The sequence below is a fragment of the Podarcis vaucheri genome, assembly GCF_965113315.1.
Source record: "Podarcis vaucheri genome assembly, chromosome: 8".
Classification (NCBI taxonomy): Eukaryota; Metazoa; Chordata; class Lepidosauria; order Squamata; family Lacertidae; genus Podarcis; species Podarcis vaucheri.
Window position 1 is genome coordinate 71,673,143 of NC_138766.1, and position 18,095 is coordinate 71,691,237.

At 46.7% G+C, this 18,095-nt stretch overlaps 1 protein-coding gene across 5 annotated transcripts in view; it reads right to left on the reverse strand.

Annotated features, from left to right (window-relative positions):
• Positions 1-16,571, reverse strand: part of NCALD (neurocalcin delta) — a 53,327-nt gene extending 36,756 nt beyond the window's left edge. The window contains exon 1 of one of the 5 annotated variants that reach the window (XM_082235965.1): positions 16,387-16,571. The gene's annotated coding sequence lies outside the window, so the exon portion shown is untranslated. Of the gene's footprint in view, positions 1-15,505; positions 15,650-15,735; positions 16,065-16,122; positions 16,145-16,381 lie in introns of those variants that run through there. The other 4 variants (XM_082235964.1, XM_082235968.1, XM_082235966.1 and 1 more) reach the window with 4 other exon arrangements.
• Between the last annotated feature and the right edge of the window lie 1,524 nt (positions 16,572-18,095).

The window sequence follows — 18,095 nt, forward strand, 5'->3', positions numbered from 1 at the left end:
TGCTTTAAATGTACGGTGGGAAAGATGCTGGGCTGCATATCCATTTCTAATTGTTTGCTTTGTATTGTTGTAAACTGCCTTGAGAGTCGCCTGATCTAAAGATATAAACCATCAATAGATAAAGAAACAAGACAGTCCTTAATGAAACCGTAGTGCTTGTAGTTCAATCTCATAGAACAGTGTTTCCCAACCTTTTTTGGGCAAAGGCACACTTGTTTGATGAAAAAAATCTCGCGGCACACCACCATTACAGCCCCGTGACGTCAGCGCGCAGCGTCACGCCGGGAGGGACGCACGAAAGTGAAAGTTTTCAATTTTTTCCCCTCCCCCTTGCCTGGGACCCTCCAAGCTTTGGGGGTGGGGGGGGGAGGAGGCAGCAAAGCGAGGGACTGAGGGACCCTAACCCTAACCCTCACCGATCACCCGGGAAAGCATGCGAATGAGGAGCCCCCGTGTCCTGCTCCCGGCAGCGGACGGCACAAAGCGAGGAGGCCTGGACAAGGCAGCACGCTCCCTGCTCTCGCTGCATCGGGGCTTTTCTCCTCCAGGCCGCTTTCGAAGTCCCCTTCTCCGCTCCCAAGAGCCGGAGCCGCTGCTTCCAGGCCCTGTCCGAGCCCCGACTTGTGGCCTCACTTCGAGGAGCGCCTGTTGCTGGGGACGGGGCTGCATCCCCCTCAGCTGCCGCCTCGCTTCCTTCCAGGAGACCCGACGGCTCCCCCTCTCCCGCTCGCCCTCCTGCGCCCGCAGCAGACCGAGACCTCCCCGCCCCCGCCCGGCTCGGCCCTACCTGGGCGCCTCCAAGCCCGGCCGGCTCCGCGTCGCGCTCCACGCCGGGCAGCTGCAGTGGGGGCGCGTTGTGGCCCGGCTGAGCGCGCCCCGGAGCCGCCGCGCCGTCGCTCGCGAGTCCCTCCGAGAGCCCTCGGGACTGACTCCGGAGTCGCAAGGCAGCGCGTCGCCCAGGGAAGGGGCGGCTTCCCACAAGTCCTCCGGGAAGCAAACGCCCTCGCCCGCCTCCCTCCAGGCAACATCTCGCGGCACACCAGGCAACATCTCACGGCACACTTGTGTGCCGCGGAACACCGGTTGGGAAACACTGTCATAGAACAAAGGAAAGGTTGGCAAAGAATATCTCCAGCAAGGTGTGAAAATGCGCCCTGGGGCCTCCGTATATCCCATATTGAGGCAGAAGGCCATCAGCTATAGAGATTTTACAGATTTTTACCTCAGTGCTCAGGTGCTCTTGGAAAACCCAACAGTGATTTAATGCACCATGGAACACTATCCCACCCCCACTTGCAAATAAAACTATTTTCAGCCTTGCAAGACAGAAGGGGCTATGAGAGAGGGTGTGGGTGTGGGTGTGTCATTTGCAGACCATAGTGTTGCTGCTGTTTGCCACAAGGGGAAGAGGGGAGATGGTGGAGAGGTCAGAGTGGGCACATCACTGAGCCAATCCAATCTGCACTGTTCTCCCTGGCATTTCAACCTGTCTCCTCCCAGTAAAGAGCGGCTGAGAACTAACACACTGGCTCCACCTGCACAAGCAAGATGCTTCTGGCTGCATCCCAGTCTGATGGGAAGAACATTCTGGACAGAGGACCAAGGACACAAGGTATGGCACATGCTTCCATACAAGCAAAAACAACCAGCAAGAGAATATCAGCCAGGTCCCAAGAGGCTACAAGCCAAATGTCTATATGCAACTCACTACTTCATCCAGAGGGATGCTGTGGGTTAAACCACAGAGTCTAGCACTTGCCGATCAGAAGGTCGGTTGTTTGAATCTCCACGACTGGGTGAGCTCCCGTTGCTCGGTCCCTGCTCCTGCCAACCTAGCAGTTCGAAAGCACATCAAAGTGCAAGTAGATAAATAGGTACCATTCTGGCGGGAAGGTAAACAGCGTTTCCATGCGCTGCTCTGGTTTGCCAGAAGCGGCTTAGTCATGCTGGCCACATGACCCAGAAGCTGTACGCCAGCTCCCTCGGCCAATAACGCGAGATGAGCACCACAACCCCAGAGTCATCTGCGACTGGACCTAATGGTCAGGGGTCCCTTTACCTTTTACTTCATCCAGGCATTGACAAACTGATCTCCCTCACCTACCTTTCCCCTCTACTCCCCCTTCCCTTTCTGTTTTCTGCCTTCTTCTTAGTTCACAAACCTGAGGACTGAGCCTTTGCCTCCCTTATTGCTTTGGGAGGCAAATATAACAAACTTTTATTCATGCAACCAATCGCTATGAACCAGTTCGAGCCTAGCTGACAAACCAAAACCCAAGTGGTTTGGAATAAAGTCAAGCATTGCATGAGCCGGCTTTCAGTAGGAGACTTTTCATCAAAGGATGTGGTCATAGGGGGGGGGGCATAGAGTTGGGAAGGGAAGTGGACCTATCCCTGTGCACGATCAGTAGCAGCCTGGATGATGAGACAGAGCCACCGGCATTGTTGCAGGTTGCCTGGTTGGTGCTGGGGATGGTGGCACGTTTGGGGGTGCCTGGGTGCCCTGGCAGGAGTGGTAGACTGGCTTTATCGGAGCTCCAATCAAGGATATTTGATCTCACTGCCACCCTGTCCCGTCTCAGCTTCATCCAGGTAAGTTGCATCAACACCAGTGTCAGGTGCAGCTCTGCCTTCACCATACAAGCTCCTACTGCCCCCCAGTGACTCTGCCCTCACTGGCACCACCCTGAATGTCCCACGGTGAGTGGATAGATGAAGGGGGATTATTTGTGGATTTGGCTGGATATGCTAAGAATCCTCCATGTGACTGGGAACCCATATAATGTAGGGTTTCCGATTATAGGGGGAGGACTGCAAGCATGTCCACCCAAACAAAGGACACCTTCCTTCACACATTCCTGTTCAATGCAGGAAGGTCATAGGTACCATCGGTGAGGATGGAGATCTTGGGAGTAAGGCTGGCATGTGCAGCATCACATCCCCTTCAAACGTTATACTTCCAAACAGTCCTATTTCTCTAGAAAGAGAGGTGCCGGAACTCACGATGAATGCCTCCCTTGTTCTCTTATAATGACAATGATGCCCACCTGAGAGGTGTCAGAACCGAGTTCTGGCACGTTCCAAATGGGGGAAAAAGCCCCACTTACATGCATTCTTCGAACAAATGAACAGGGCTCAGGTTTCTTATAAAAGGCCAACCATTTTTCTTCCTTGAAGAAGACCTTGGCCATAAGAGACCATGTATAAAAAACACAAACCAGCTTGTCAATGAGAATATATCAACGAGGTCAAAATGGTTTCTCAGTGACCCGTCAAACAACTGTGATGAGGGCGGGGAAGGCCTTGACAGAAGGCAGAGTCTAGCTTCACTGCCGAAATATAATTGCGCTAATTGGACTTGCATTAACCCAAACGGCAAAGCCAGTGATTGAGAGAACCCTGTTACGCAGCTGTCGCTCCACACAAAAGAACAGAGGAATGGATGGTGCACAAATGAGTTGGAGAACGCATCAACAACCTCAGCTTCCATTTCTCCAACAACATGGAACTGGCAATGTGAATTTATTACGCAACGCACAGCGTTAGAAACCGAGATAGGAAAGCTGGGAGCTAAACAGCACCTTAAACTTAGGTTATGGGCACAACAACGGAATGTCTAGGTGCGCTTTTTTATAAGAAGAATACAAAGCTGAAAATGAATGAACTGCAGCTTAAATATTATGTTCATTTTTCACATGGTCTAGTCCTTCCCCTGCCCACCCCACTAATATTCTTAAGAGAGTCTCTTCTCCAGCCTTCAGAGGGTGTATCTGAAGAAGTGTGCATGCACACGAAAGCTCATACCAAGAACTAACTTAGTTGGTCTTTAAGGTGCTACTGGAAGGAATTTTTTTATTTTGACTATGGCAGACCAACACGGCTGCCTATCTGTAACTAGCCTTCAGAGAGTAGCTGGAAGTCAGGAGGCAGAAAAAGGTCCTCCTTTCCTTCCACTCTGCAGTTTTAATCTGAAATCTTAGGTGCAGTACTGCACTCAGAACTCAGAAACTGCTCAAGCTAATGAAATTCCGTGTCACAAAATGAGCCTAGAACAATGGGAGTTTCAAACACTGGAAACACAAGCTCATGAGGGATTTCTTTATTCGAAAGGAAATATTTCAAGGGCTCAACTTCCTGGGGAGTATTTGAAAATTCTAAAACTCTTTTTTTATTATTAAAACAAAAACAAAAAACACCTGCCAGTTGGTTCAGAACATTTGTTTCCATGACTCTGCTAGTAGAAAGAATCCTAAATACCAAAAATTCAGCGATGATCTAGATTCAACATTTCCATCTTCTACTCAGCAACAGAAGGGCTGGCAACTGGAATTGTTTTACATCCTTGCCTAATTATATAATATAATTGATACCTATAATTAATGTTGTTATTTCAGATTCCCACTGTTAAAAAAAAAATCACGTAGGCCATGAAGCAAATACTTAGTTCCTCAGCAGCACCTGCTAGAGCTATTATGTTTGGACTTCACCACTGTTTTTTGAGCTCTGGAATAAATAGAATGTTTCTATTTTAAACATTCCCAGGAAGAAAGCATTGAGCTATTTGTACATTTGCAACTCACTAAAAGCTATAGAAGTTTGGGTTGCTTTCTTGTGTATTTCAGTTAGCTTTACGTTTCATGTCGGATTTCAGCCCAGAAAAGTAATATAGCACAACTGCAGAAAAGATAAAATGCCATTCTGTGCAGGCACACCAATTGCAACATCAGGTTTTCACATCCATCGGCCCATAGCCCTCCCATGTTTACTCAAGGCAGGGTTTTCCAAGGAGTCCAAACTGGCAGATAACTTTATGCATCTGCTATCCCAGGCCCACCCAGCTTTTGACCCAAAAGTCTGTACATAGCTCAGCAGCCATGTATGGGGCTTGATAATCTTACTGTGTTATCAGCCCAGCACTTGGAGCAAGCATGAGCATAAGCATGAGCATAAGCATAGAGGAGTTGTAAAATCATAGAGAAGGCACATAGCAGATGGGCTGAATTCAGGACTGGAGGTCAGAAGTTGGGCAGGGCTGCTCTATATTTATTTCATGCAAATTGTTCTCTCTGCCTGATGCAGCAACTGTATACATTTGGGCTGGGCGATATATCATCCAAAATCGATTTGAAGTCCCTATTGTGATATCGGTTTCATAATTTTTGACCTGGCAATATATTGTGAATCATGATGTGTGTGTGTGCTGTGCAAAAAACACAATGTGGGGAAAGCCGTGAAGCCAGCCAGTGCCTCTATATAGCATCCTTATGTCAGACACTGTGATATATTGGTATATCGCGATGTTTAGCTGGTGATATATCACAATGTTGACAACCAGATATTGCCCAGCCCTAATATACATATGACCAGGCATGCACAAATCCACTTTCCAGCTTGCCCAGGGCAACATTACAGGTATCAGCTGGCGTAGACGCATGACACTAATGCAGCAACTTCCAAACTACTTCTGTACTTCCTGAGTTCTGAGAGCGCCTTCTCCCACTTGCAATGTATCCACAAACTGAGTGTCTTCTGGAAGCTGTTGAGCTACAACTCTCATCGGCCTCAGTCAGCATGGCCAATGGTCAGAAATGGTGGGATTTGTAGGCCATCAATATCTTGAAGGAACCACGTTGCCCCCCCCTAGTCTAGATAATGCACAAGTGAGTAACCACTGCACCAAAGCAAAATCTGGGAAAGATTGTAATAGTTCAGTTGTATTCAGACAGCTGCTAAAATCAGGCTGCTAGTCAAACTCCTAACAATCTCCAACACAAAATAAAAAAAAATTGTGTGGAAAGCTCATACCAATAACAAACTTAGTTGGTCTCTAAGGTGCTACTGGAAGGAATTTTTTTATTTTGTTTTGACTACGGCAGACCAACATGGCTACCTACCTGTATATAGCGACAACTGAAATCCTGTCACAAACATCAAGGTGAATGCCACTATGGGAAGGGGGATCTTGAATGTTATATAAATGATTTTGTGGATGTAAAGTTTACCCAAAGAATGAAGATAAACCAGCCAAAAGAAACAGGGAGATCACATAAAAGAAAGGAATACCATAAGAGCACATTCCTTTCCTCTAACTATAGAATTTCAGCCTGTATTATGATGAGAGATGCTTCTCCACAAGGCTTCCTCTGGGAAATGCTACATTCCATCATCCTTGAGCTCCGGTTTCTAATTATATTTCCATAACATATCTCTGTCTGAAATGCAAATCTGACTACATAAATTATTGGATGGGTATAAAATGATTGCAAAATTGCTGATCTTCTAACGTCAGTTTTTATTCCCTACTGTTTAGGGAGATGAAACGCTATACTCAAGATCCACCAGCTGAGGTGGATTTGGCAGAAGCAGATACCAAGCTTCTTGGCCATTGCCAAGACAGCTCATCAGCAGAACACTTCAGTCATGCTGGTGGGACTCACCACTGGTGGTTGGGCTGGCCTGTTAGGCGAAACAGCGAGTGGTTACATGGATGGCCAGGGCGGAGGGGCTGCAAGGGGAGCCAGGTTACAGGTTCATGGTGTCGTCCTGTCGATAGGCTTTAGTGTGGCATTGAAGGGGGACTTCTTTCTCTCCTGCTGCAGGGAGACTCAAAATAGGAGTCTCCAGCACGTTAATCTTCTTGGCCAAGTTCAAGGTTCTTGAATTAATTTACAAGGTCCTAAACAACTTGGGCCTGGGATACTGCTTTATTCCTTGTATGCCTGACCAGTCACTGAGGTCTTCGGGAGAGTCACAGTCAGTGACTTGGCTCAGATGTACAGAGCCAGGATGCTGTGCAATTCTGTCTTGTGGTTTCAGTTCTGTGGAACTCCCACCCAGCTGAAATGAGAGAGACACCTCCTCCCAACTAAACTTCAGGCACTTGGTGAAGACTTTAAAAAAAAAAAATCAGCAGGCATCTTAAGCAAGCTTTTCTGATTTTGTGGTTAGTTTTAACTGATCTTATATTTTGAAATCCATTGTGTATTGCTTAGAGAGCAGAGTGTTAAGCATTATACAGAAGGAGGGAGGGAGGGAGGGAGGGAGGGAGGGAAGGAAGGAAGGAAGGAAGGAAGGAAGGAAGGAAGGAAGGAAGGAAGGAGTTAACTGATTCCCACTATGTGTGACCTCATTGCCAGCATAACTCCTGATTGGTGGGCACTGGTGAAGTTTCCAGGGATGGCAGATGGTTGTTTTGGTCTTTTCTAGTTTTCCCCTGGGCATGTATGGGATATGGCAGCCCTTTCATCAATGTACTAACGATGCAATTCCCTCCTGCCTTGGCATAATGGTATTGCTCTGTTAAACTGCAGCAAGAATACAGCTCAAACAGACACTTTTCCTAATAATCTGTTGCAGCAATCAACTGTCACAGCAGAGACTTCTGCAGAACAGTCTCCTGAGGAGATGAAAACCAAAAATATTCTGGGGTTCAATTTTTGTACTTGGGGTTCCAAGAGACCATGAGGTAATGACTAAATGCAAAATGAATTACATCTGGGATTGATTTATAAAGTGAGTCTTGATTGTTGCAAACTCCACAGAGGTCCGGTTGTGGTTAAAACTGGTTGGTGAAGGGCGTCAAATATCTGCTCATTTTAAAAAACTCCAAAAAAGTATTAGATTCCTTTCATTCTCCTGGTATGCTAAGTTACACTTGTTAAAATTATGTTTCCTTATAACAGTCTAGTTACACACTTATTAGAAAAAGCAATAAATGAAACAGGTGCAACTAAGTACGGAACCGACTGCCTTTGCAAGCTCAACAAAAATATTATCGAAAGGCTTCTTCTTAAGATATATATAAAACTACATAGATGATTTCCTTAAAACAAGGAAATCAGCCCTGAGTGCTCACTGGAAGGACAGATTGTGAAGCTGAGGCTCCAATACTTTGGCCACCTCATGAGAAGAGAAGACTCCCTGGAAAAGACCCTGATGTTGGGAAAGATGGAGGGCACAAGGAGAAGGGGACGACAGAGGAGGAGATGGCTGGACAGTGTCCTCGAAGCTACAAACATGAGTTTGACCAAACTGCGGGAGGCAGTGGAAGACAGAAGTGCCTGGCGTGCTCTGGTCCATGGGGTCACGAAGAGTCGGACACGACTGAACGACTAAACAACAACAACACATAGATGATGCATTGTGTACACATGGTTGCAGATCCCCACAGGGCCCTATTGAGCCATTTGAAACTCTTAACTCACACCGCCTTTCACCCCTTAATTCAGGCCAAGCACACTGAATGTAAGGCCCTTCTATACCTCACATGGTGGTACTTTGAAGTCCTGCTCCATCCCGGTGCACAAATGTGCGGGTTACTTGTGCTATTTGCAGAAAGGCTGAAGCTGAAGAAGCCCCTGGATTCAATCCCTGAATCTCCAGGTAAGGCTGGGAAATACTCCTGTCTGAAATCCAATGAAAGCCACTGCTATACAGTACCAATGGTCTGACTTAGTATAAAGGCAGCTTCCTATGTAGCTGAGAAACCAGACTGACGTTTTATTTATTGCCACTGACCTCCCCCATCAAAGGTCATCGCACGCATACAGGTATTAAACAAAGCACAGTAATAACCAGATCAACTATGTTCAGAATTTGAGCCTGTTTGCAAATTCTGTCTGGTTTTAATAAACTCGGTGTATGAGAGCAGGTGAGATTTCATGATGGGGTTTTTTTTGTTTTGTTTTGTTGGCCGATATTTTATTTAAGGGAAAGCGCTATAAACCATGCTCCGTGTCTCTTATAATGATGACTAAGACTCTGTCATCTCCATGGATAAAAAGAGGTGATATGTGAAGCAGGCGGATTCATCCCAGAGTGCATGCAAAGGATTGGCACGTGCACCTCGAATTAAGACTAATGGGAGGGACACGTGCCAAATCCTTGTGTAACCTGTGGAATAAATAATGCCAAGAAAGCCATATAGAAAGGTGGGGGAGGGCAGTGTTTTTATCTGGGGAATGCACAGACAGCCATGATGGTCCATAGAAGGGGGCAATGCAGAATACTCAATAGTGTAACCCCTTTGGTAGGACCAACCAATATGTCACAGGATAGTGACCAAGTGAAATTCAGCGTCACGCTGTTGCAGACATTCTGTATGTGCAAGCATATCAGCTTGCCAGAGGGAAGAATTCTTCCTCCTCTCTCCCCACACACTGATATGGGGGTCCCCCTGCCAATTTTGGAGGTGTGGGGGGAAGGGGAGAATCCTGCCCCAAGTCATGTTTGCTGGTGCACTAAGTCAATGCAAGAGGGGTTTTTTTGCATTCAAGAAATAAATAAATAAATTTAATCCTTTTGTTATGCCAGAGTTCCTTGGGGCGAGGGATTGACTATTAACCTACTTTGGGAATTGTAGCTCGAGGGAGGGGGGATAAGGGGTCTCCTAACAACTCTCAGCACTCTTAACAATCCACAGTTCCCAGGATTCTTTGAGGGAAGACATGACTGTTTATAGTTGTTGCTTTAACAGTGTAGTGCAAAAGGAGCCAGATTTACCGGTAGTCTGTTGCCACAGAGTGGGGCCCTGTTAATGTGAGAGGCAGAGGGGAAGTGAGTGGGCTGCCATGAGGGGGAAACAGGGTGGGAATTGCTGCTAAGAGTGCTAGTTGCTTAAGCCGCTTGAATCGTGTGTGTGTGTGTGTGTGTGTGTGTGTGTGTGTGTTCACCTAGGTATCTGAACTGGGAATTTTAATGCTTGTTGTCATGGTTTTGCTTGTTTATCTTAGGACAAAACTGCTAATATGTTATTTATTGGACCTGCTTATATGATTTGGTAATTTTTGTATCTTTTTTTATCTTGGTTACTTTTTATTACTTTACTTTCCCACTCTGGGACAGGAAATGTTCAATGAAGACCGGGCTACAAATATCGTAAATAAGTAAGTAATAAATTAAAAATTGGATACAAATTCCTCCTCCTCACCTGCTATTTCATAATGTTCAAAACCACTCTCGGTGAAGAGGCCTAACGCACTCTGGTGAGTTGCACAGCCCTGTGGCAGAGAGCATGGTATACAGCAGACCACCTCAGAGGTCTGGAGTATGGGCTTTGGCAAGCTAACAGGTCTTTGCCATGGACTCTCAGCAGCACAGCTTCCTCCCCAAAATGCACAGAAACGTGCGGACATAAAAAATAATTAAATATAACATTATTTTGTGACTCCATTGATGCGAATGATTATGCAGTTGAAGGCAAAAATTAAAAGCAGGGTTAACAAGGATATATAGCTTTCACCATATGTGTGAGAAGTGTGCCCACACTTCAGAACCCTGTTAGATAAGACCAGGGGGTTGCAGTTCTGTGGAGAAGCAAATATTTTCCCTGAAAAGGGCCTCAGATTCAACCCCGGACATTTCAAGGGAGGGCTGGGGTGGGAGGAACCCCTGTACAAAATGCTGGAAAGCTACTGTCAATCAGTGCAGACAACACTGAGCTAAATGGTCCAATAGCCAGCTTTCCTAAGTACTCAATATTTTGCCAAAACAGCAAGCCCTGGTATTTATAAAATAAACTGGGGGGGGGGGAGTCTATCTCACTGAAGAACTACAAGAAACTCTACAGTATCCAGCCTTAATTGCAAATCAGGCTATAAAATCATGGTGAGCCACAACCAAGTGGGTTGACTTCTACAATATGTCCTCACACAGGGATGCACAGTAGGCAAATGGGTACATACTTGCATAATTGCCAGGTGGTGTCTGCACCAGAAGGGAGACCACAACGTGGTATTCTTCTCCCAAGACACGCCACCCTTGAGAAGTACAGTTTATCCCATGCCCATTCCCTCCTGGACTAAATCTGCAGGAACCAGTGCTGTACTTGCAGACAAACTTGGTTTCACTATATGGTAAGCGATCTGATTGCCAGGAGTCATTTCTGTCCTGTGCAATGCTGGTGCTTATTATACCTGGGAAGCAGCTGGTGGTCAACAAAAGAGGTTTAAAGACTGTCTCAAGGCAAATCTAAAAAAAATGTAGTATAAACACTGACAACTGGGAAACACTGGCCTGAGAGTGCTCTAGTTGGAGAACAGCCTTTACCAAAGGTGTCATGGGCTTTGAAGACACTCAAACTCAGGACGCAAGGGAGAAACGTGCTAAGAGGAAGGCACGCTTGGCAAATCCACACCGTGATCAGCTCCTGACCGGAAACCAATGTCACCACTGTGGAAGGACGTGTGGATCCAGAATTGGCCTCCACAGTCACTTACAGACTCATTGTTAAAACCGTGTTTACTTACTCGGCTACGAGTGATCTCCAAAGAAGAAGAAGAATTTTTGGGTTATTCCGTACTGAAGTCTTTTGAGAACCACTCACCAGCCCAGCCCACTTTGAACACAGGTGTAGAAACTCTTCAGACGCCTAGGAGCCACCATTGCATTGGAGCAGAGGGGGATAGCTCTATCCACAGTTGAACTAACTGGTCAATTGCTAAGGCAACAGCTTCAAATAATTAGATGCTGGGCAGCCATGTGCCTGGTTTGTTCCAGCTCTCTCTATCCCTGCTGGATGACCACTGCTTGTTTCGTACGATCATAGCAGCAATAAGAAGCCACAGTAACAAAGCCCCATAACTAGCTGGAATTATGCAGAAATTGATAACACATATGGTGCTGGCAGAGGTCAACAGTGCTCAGCAGAACCCCACAGGCATATTCAAATTTAAAAGCACAGCCTACAAGTCCAATCCATTTAACACTGCAAATGTGCAGCCTCCCATTTTAATGGGATTTTAGGCCATGGAAGTGAATGAAGGTTGCATAACATTTGGTTGGTTGCGTTCTCTTATCTCTAGTCTATGCAATGGTACACACATCATATCAAAGTTTAACATTTTATGTTTAGCTATGGTTCAACATGAACAAGCGGCAAGCTGGCACACAGTGTTATAATATCCCCATTTCTCTTCTCCCCCAATCTTGGTCACACCATGAACGACAAATGACGAGTCTTTGTTATCTGAACTTGGGCTCATGGTTTATGTCTCTCCAAGCAAACCGCAGGTGGTAGCCATAGTTTGTTGTTGGCTTACTGCTCATCATTTATTTGGGGAAAACAAACCCTGAGCTCAGTTTCAAGCGGCGTGACAGGCCAAAAGTTGTGGTTTTTTCTCCCAGTGCAGCACAGCCGAGGAGCTGGAGAGGAATGGGGTAGGGAAACTGCTCATTTTATTGAGACACAGTTAAACATAATTAAACATTAACTATGGTTTAACGTTATGTGTGAACACAGACAAAAGAAAGACTAGTTTTGCTTTCAAATCACTTGCAAGTAGGACAACACAATGGCTGTTTTTCCACACACAAAAAAGAGCACTTACTTTGTTAGTACAAACCAAACATGTTTAATCCTACTTAATCATGCTTTGATCAGCTTATTAATTTTGTTAGCTAACAGATATCAAGAAGTATCACTGAAGTCAGCAGCTTACATTCAACTCATACAACTTTCATTGAAATTCAAGCTGCGGCTGCTATGACGACAATTAATTTTGGTTGACACTTCCGTTGCCCTTCATAACAATCTGTAAAATATGGATTTTGTTAAAATGTTATGCATTGCGTTTTTGCATTTCTATTATAGCCGGTGGCCAATATGGAAATGAAACCAAACTGAATTATACATGAATAATAATCACGAGTGGCATCGTTAGGTTTTTGAAATATACTGAAATGATCTCATCTAGTCCTGCCAACAAGAATTTAAGGAGCATCAAGCTCACTGGGACATGTCTGACCAAGTGACAGACAGTCCAATATTGTCCAATGATGTCTCACAAACAGACCCCATCTAGATACAAGGGGCAAAGCCCTATCAAACTCTATTGAACCCAGAGCTGATGGGAGTTGTAATCCAAAACATCTGGAGGACAGCAGGTTGGTGAAGGCTGGCTTGGTCCATTTTATGGAAGCTGCAATGTGGACGCTGCAATATAGTTAATCGTTTTGCCCATCTGGATTGCCCAGCCTCGTGCCCAGGCTCCATGCCACCACCAACAGTCCAGGTTTGGCTTAACTACGCAAGCGGGCGAATTCACACGAGACGTGGATGGCATGCATGGTGCCCCCCAGACAGGGTTCCCGCTATTCAGAAGCCTTTGAAGTAAATTTGAAACTGGGCATAGTAGAACAAAAATAGATGTTTCAAGCAAGCATGCCATGCTGCACAACAAAGAAGGAGGTATGGTTAACATAATGGGACGCGGGTGGCGCCGTGGGTTAAACCACGGAGCCTAGGACTTGCCGATCAGAAGGTCGGTGGTTCTAATCACTGCGACGGGCTGAGCTCCCGTTGCTCTGTCCCGGCTCCTGCCAACCTAGCAGTTCGAAAGCACATCAAAGTGCAAGTAGGAAGGTAAACGGCATTTCTGTGCGCTGCTCTGGTTCGCCAGAAGCGGCTTAGTCATGCTGGCCACATGACCCGGAAGCTGTACGCCGGCTCCCTCAGCCAGTAAAGCGAGATGAGCGCCACAACCCCAGAGTCGTCCGTGACTGGACCTAATGGTCAGGGGTCCCTTTACCTTTACCGTTAACATAGTCCCCCACCCCTCCCTAGCTTCTTCACTAGGGCATGACTGGTTGACATGCAACAGGTTTGACGTCCCCATCACGACATCCCCCATTCCAGGGAGACAGCACTCCATCGCTTTCTGATGTCGTAACCCTGAAAAAAAATCACAAACTCATCCCATGTCCCCTGCATAACATCCATTGGAACTTGGGGTTATTATACAACAGGAGCTGGCAGTGTGGAAGAACTCTGGTGTCTGAATACTTTTTGGATTTAGAACAGGGTTTCCAAAACTTGGGTCTCTAGCTGCTTTTTTGGACTACAACTCCCATCACCCCTAGCTAGCAGGACCAGTGGTCAGGGATGATGGGAACTGTAGTCCAAAAACAGCTGGAGACCCAGGTTTGTGAAACATAAGCGCCCACAGTTACTTCTGTTTCCAACCAGCAAATCTAACACTTGGTGAGCAACTACTACAACATTTGTCCTCTAATAAAGGGACCAATCTGTGATAAACAGCCACTTCAGTTTCAAGAATGGGGAACCTATGGCCCTCCAGAGGTTATTGCATGACAGCTCCTGTCTTAGCAATGTCCATACTGGTCAGGGCTGGTGGGTGTTGAACTCCCAACCAGGTTCCCCAGCCTTGTTTCAGGGGAACCCTTTTTGTGGACTTCAGATAGAGATTCTATAAATCTACAACATACATGTGCACTAGCCACAAAAAGGATTTCAATAATAAACCAAATAACTCATCTGCTCAACTGAACTTCAGATGCAGAGTGTGGTTGTATTCAAAAGTGTGAGTTTACAAGGTCTGGCCGCAAGCCCAGAAGTCTGAGGTTTAATAAATGTTGAGCTAGTTGCTACAACTCCTACATTCATTCCAGTTCCACAACTCACTGCTTTGGAGCAGGGCTACTTCAGAGTAAATACAGCGCTGAGGATGCAACCCAACAGGGCTATTCTGAAGCAATAAAGGACTGTGGATTTCAAGTACTGTGCAGCAATTCAGGAAGTCAAAGGGCTAGACTACTGTATAAAGTTTCTACACTTGAAAGCAATTATTCAAAGCAATATTTCCCTACAACTGAACAACTGGTCTACTGTTTGTAGGCAAAAGGGGCTCACAGCCCTGCCTTCAAGTCTAGGAACTGATTAATACACACAGTGGGGCATTTAAAAGGCTTTGTTTGTCCCCGGAGGGACTCCATGTAGAATTTTAATAGATCAGTAAAATTACATTCCCTGTGGTACTTTGAAACAGCTGCAATCATTGAGATTGCTTAGCTACGTTTTACCTAAGCAGGGAAGCTGGGCAGCAACCCTCAATGTTCACAAATGAGCCAAACACAAGAAAATGCAGTTTTAAAAAAGAACATCATTCACACGTTAATATAAAACAACTTGAGTAAGTTTCAGCATAAGCATGTTGAGAAAGACGGTGCATTTATTTCTCCACCTCCCAGAAAATCAAATCTACAGTTGCTTTCTCACTTAAATCTTCACGCCAAAGCAAGATAACTTGCAATAATTTTTTCAAAGCTGCTTTCATTCATATCCCTGAAAAGTTTAACCGCATTACTTTCACGCCTTTGTTTAACTAGTGCATGCGTGCACACTTAAATTGCCAGCTATGTTTCAAATGCAGTGTAGAGATCCACAAGACTTTTCAAAGAAATGTGGTTTCTTTTATTGCTAGTAATAATAAAGCCCCTACACTTTTGGTTAGAAAGAGACAAGCAGTGCATTGTATCTTTGTTCTAAGTCATGAGCCTTCCTCCGTTCTGAAGGTGGAAAACATCGGCAAACACCCATATCCCATCATAGCCATATCCTCCGCTATCAAATATTTCTGCACATAATACAACCATCTTCCCCCACCCTTCCCTTAACAAAGGGGCCTGGAGGAAGCAGCTTTCTACTTATTCAAAGAAGAAGAAAATAATGTTCCACTGAGGTATCCTTTTTTTAGCTCTTGCAACTTACTTTTCCGCCGCAGAAGAACTTGAAAGGCAAAGCTACAAGTGGGATTGGCAGAGTGGGAAAAGAGCCACATAGTTCACTACTTTTCATCTAGTATCTCAGCAGCGCACATTTCAGATTACGCTGTCAGGCTGCTCCTGAGACCCCCTTCCCTGCTGCTTACAGTCTGTTTACCACCCTTCCCCCTTGCAAATATAAGATGCTTCTGCAAACTGAAACAAAATCTCGCCTACCGGAGAAGGGGAGAGAATGCAGCTCTCAGCGTTTGTTGTGCTAACCTCCTTCCTTTCCCCATCAGCCGGTGGTGCCTCCTTACACTTGCGCGCCCTGAGAAGTTCCCTCCCAGGGCATTCAACGGGACTTCCTCCCGAGGAACCCCCTGCTCAGGTTGCAGTCTAGCCCGTAACCTGGGAGAGGAAGCCGAGGATCGGGGCCCCCCTTCGGGCAAGCGCCGCCAAGGCGCTGCGTAAAAAGAGAGCCCTCGGCCAAAGCGGGCTCTTTAATCGGATCAGGAAGGCAATTTCATGAGCGCGCACTGAAAGCCTCGACCTAAAGCCTTGGGGAAGCTGGGCGGAAGCGTGGCTCCAGACACAACTCGTGTTTCCCCCACCCAGACATACACACGCGCTTTATCCCGGGAGGCTGGAGAAGTGTCCCGCCTGGGATCCCTCCGCTTCATTTCCCTCCGCCGCCGGTTCAAGTCCGTGGAGAGAGAAGTCGAAGCGCCTCTTCCGCGGCTCCTCTAGCGGGAAACTCGCCAAGCGGCCGAAGCAGGCGCAATAGTGGCGGGCAGGAAAGCGAGGCGTGGAATTGCTGTGGCGCGCGGGGAGAGAGCAATGCTAATACTAATACAACTAATAATATTAATGCTTTCTTTACCTCACCGTGCAGAAAGGCAGCTCTTCAGTGCTCCATGCTCCGGCAGCCCGAGGCAGGCAGGCAGGCAGGCAGGCAGGCGGCGGCGGCGAGCGCGCGCAAGAGCGAGCGAGATAAGCCCGGCAGCCTCCACCGCCAGCGGAGAGATTCTCACTCTCCCCCGGCTCGCCAAGCTCCCACCACATCGCCTGCCTCCGGCTGACGTCAAAGTCGCTGTCACATGGCCCGATGCAAAACCAAAAGAGCATTGGTTGTCGTGGCAACCGCAGCGCGGCGCGCGGAAGCCATTTCAATAGGTCGTTTGTCACACACACACATACACACGCGTGTGTGCACGTTGGAACCCGTCCGGGGATCTGGTGGGGCTGCTCCGCGGCAAGGGACCAGAAATGTTGGCCAGGAGGAAGTCTTCCAACAGGCAGGCAGACCAAAGCCCACGGTCGGGAACGTACAAGCCAGATTTTGTTTTTTAGGTGGCATCTGTTTAATTGGGTGTGTGGGGTTCTTTTTAATCCCATTTCGTTTCGTTATTCTGCTGCATCTTGCTTTGCACTTTTCGGGAAATGGGAAAAGCAGCTTATAAATGTTAATCTAAAGAGAAATGAATGAAAAACGTCAGATAGAAAAGCAAGGTATAAAATCTCAGAAATTGATAGAATGTCCCACAGCCTGGTCTGATGAAACTAGGAAGAACTAAAGCTGGTTAGTGATTTGTGGTTAGTGATTTATGTTGCCTTTGGTTTCAAGGAAGGTATGCAGAGCCTAAAATTAAATAATCGATCTCAGATGTGTTTAAAACAACGACAGAAGGCCTTTATTCAGTTGACAGAATTTAAACGGATGTGTGCCGCACATACTTTAGGAGATGTGCTTTTGTGTGGGTATCTGTACCAGGAGTACAGAACATGAAATGATGGGCAGCGCACAGAAAAATGCTATTCCAGGCACCTGAGATTTGAGATAAATGTCAACAAACTAGCTTGTATCTTACTTTCCAAAAGTATTATGCTGTATTATCATGATCAGTGCTTTTTTTCTAGAAAAAGAGGTGCAGGAACTCCCACTTTTGGGGGGGGGGATGGAAAGTGTCGCCTCCGCCTCACTGCCCCACAACCTCTGACACAAAGCCATGAAAGCCATGCAGCCCGAAGCCTCTGACACGCAGCCCTGGGCGCAGTGCCGCTATACAGCTGCTGGTACACTACAAAGAGGTGCCGGAACTCAGTTCCAGTGGGTACGCCAGCTCCCTCGGCCAATAAAGCGAGATGAGCGCCGCAACCCCAGAGTCGGCCATGACTGGACCTAATGGTCAGGGATCCCTTTACCTTTATGATAGGAGAAACAAGTTGCAACAAAATGTTGCAGTGTGTATCTTCCTTACTCTTTAGCAGGAGTGCTCCTGTTCATTCCCTTCTCCAGGGGAATATAAGCTGCAAGGAGGATGGATGGCGGCTAACAGATTGAGGTTGAATCCTGACAAGACAGAAGTACTGTTCTTGGGGGACAGAAGGCGGGCAGGTGTGGAGGATTCCCTGGTCCTGAATGGGGTAACTGTGCCCCTGAAGGACCAGGTGCGCAGCCTGGGAGTCATTTTGGACTCACAGCTGTCCATGGAGGCACAGGTCAAATCTGTGTCCAGGGCAGCTGTTTACCAGCTCCATCTGGTACGTAGGCTGAGACCCTATCTGCCTGCGGACTGTCTCGCGAGAGTGGTGCA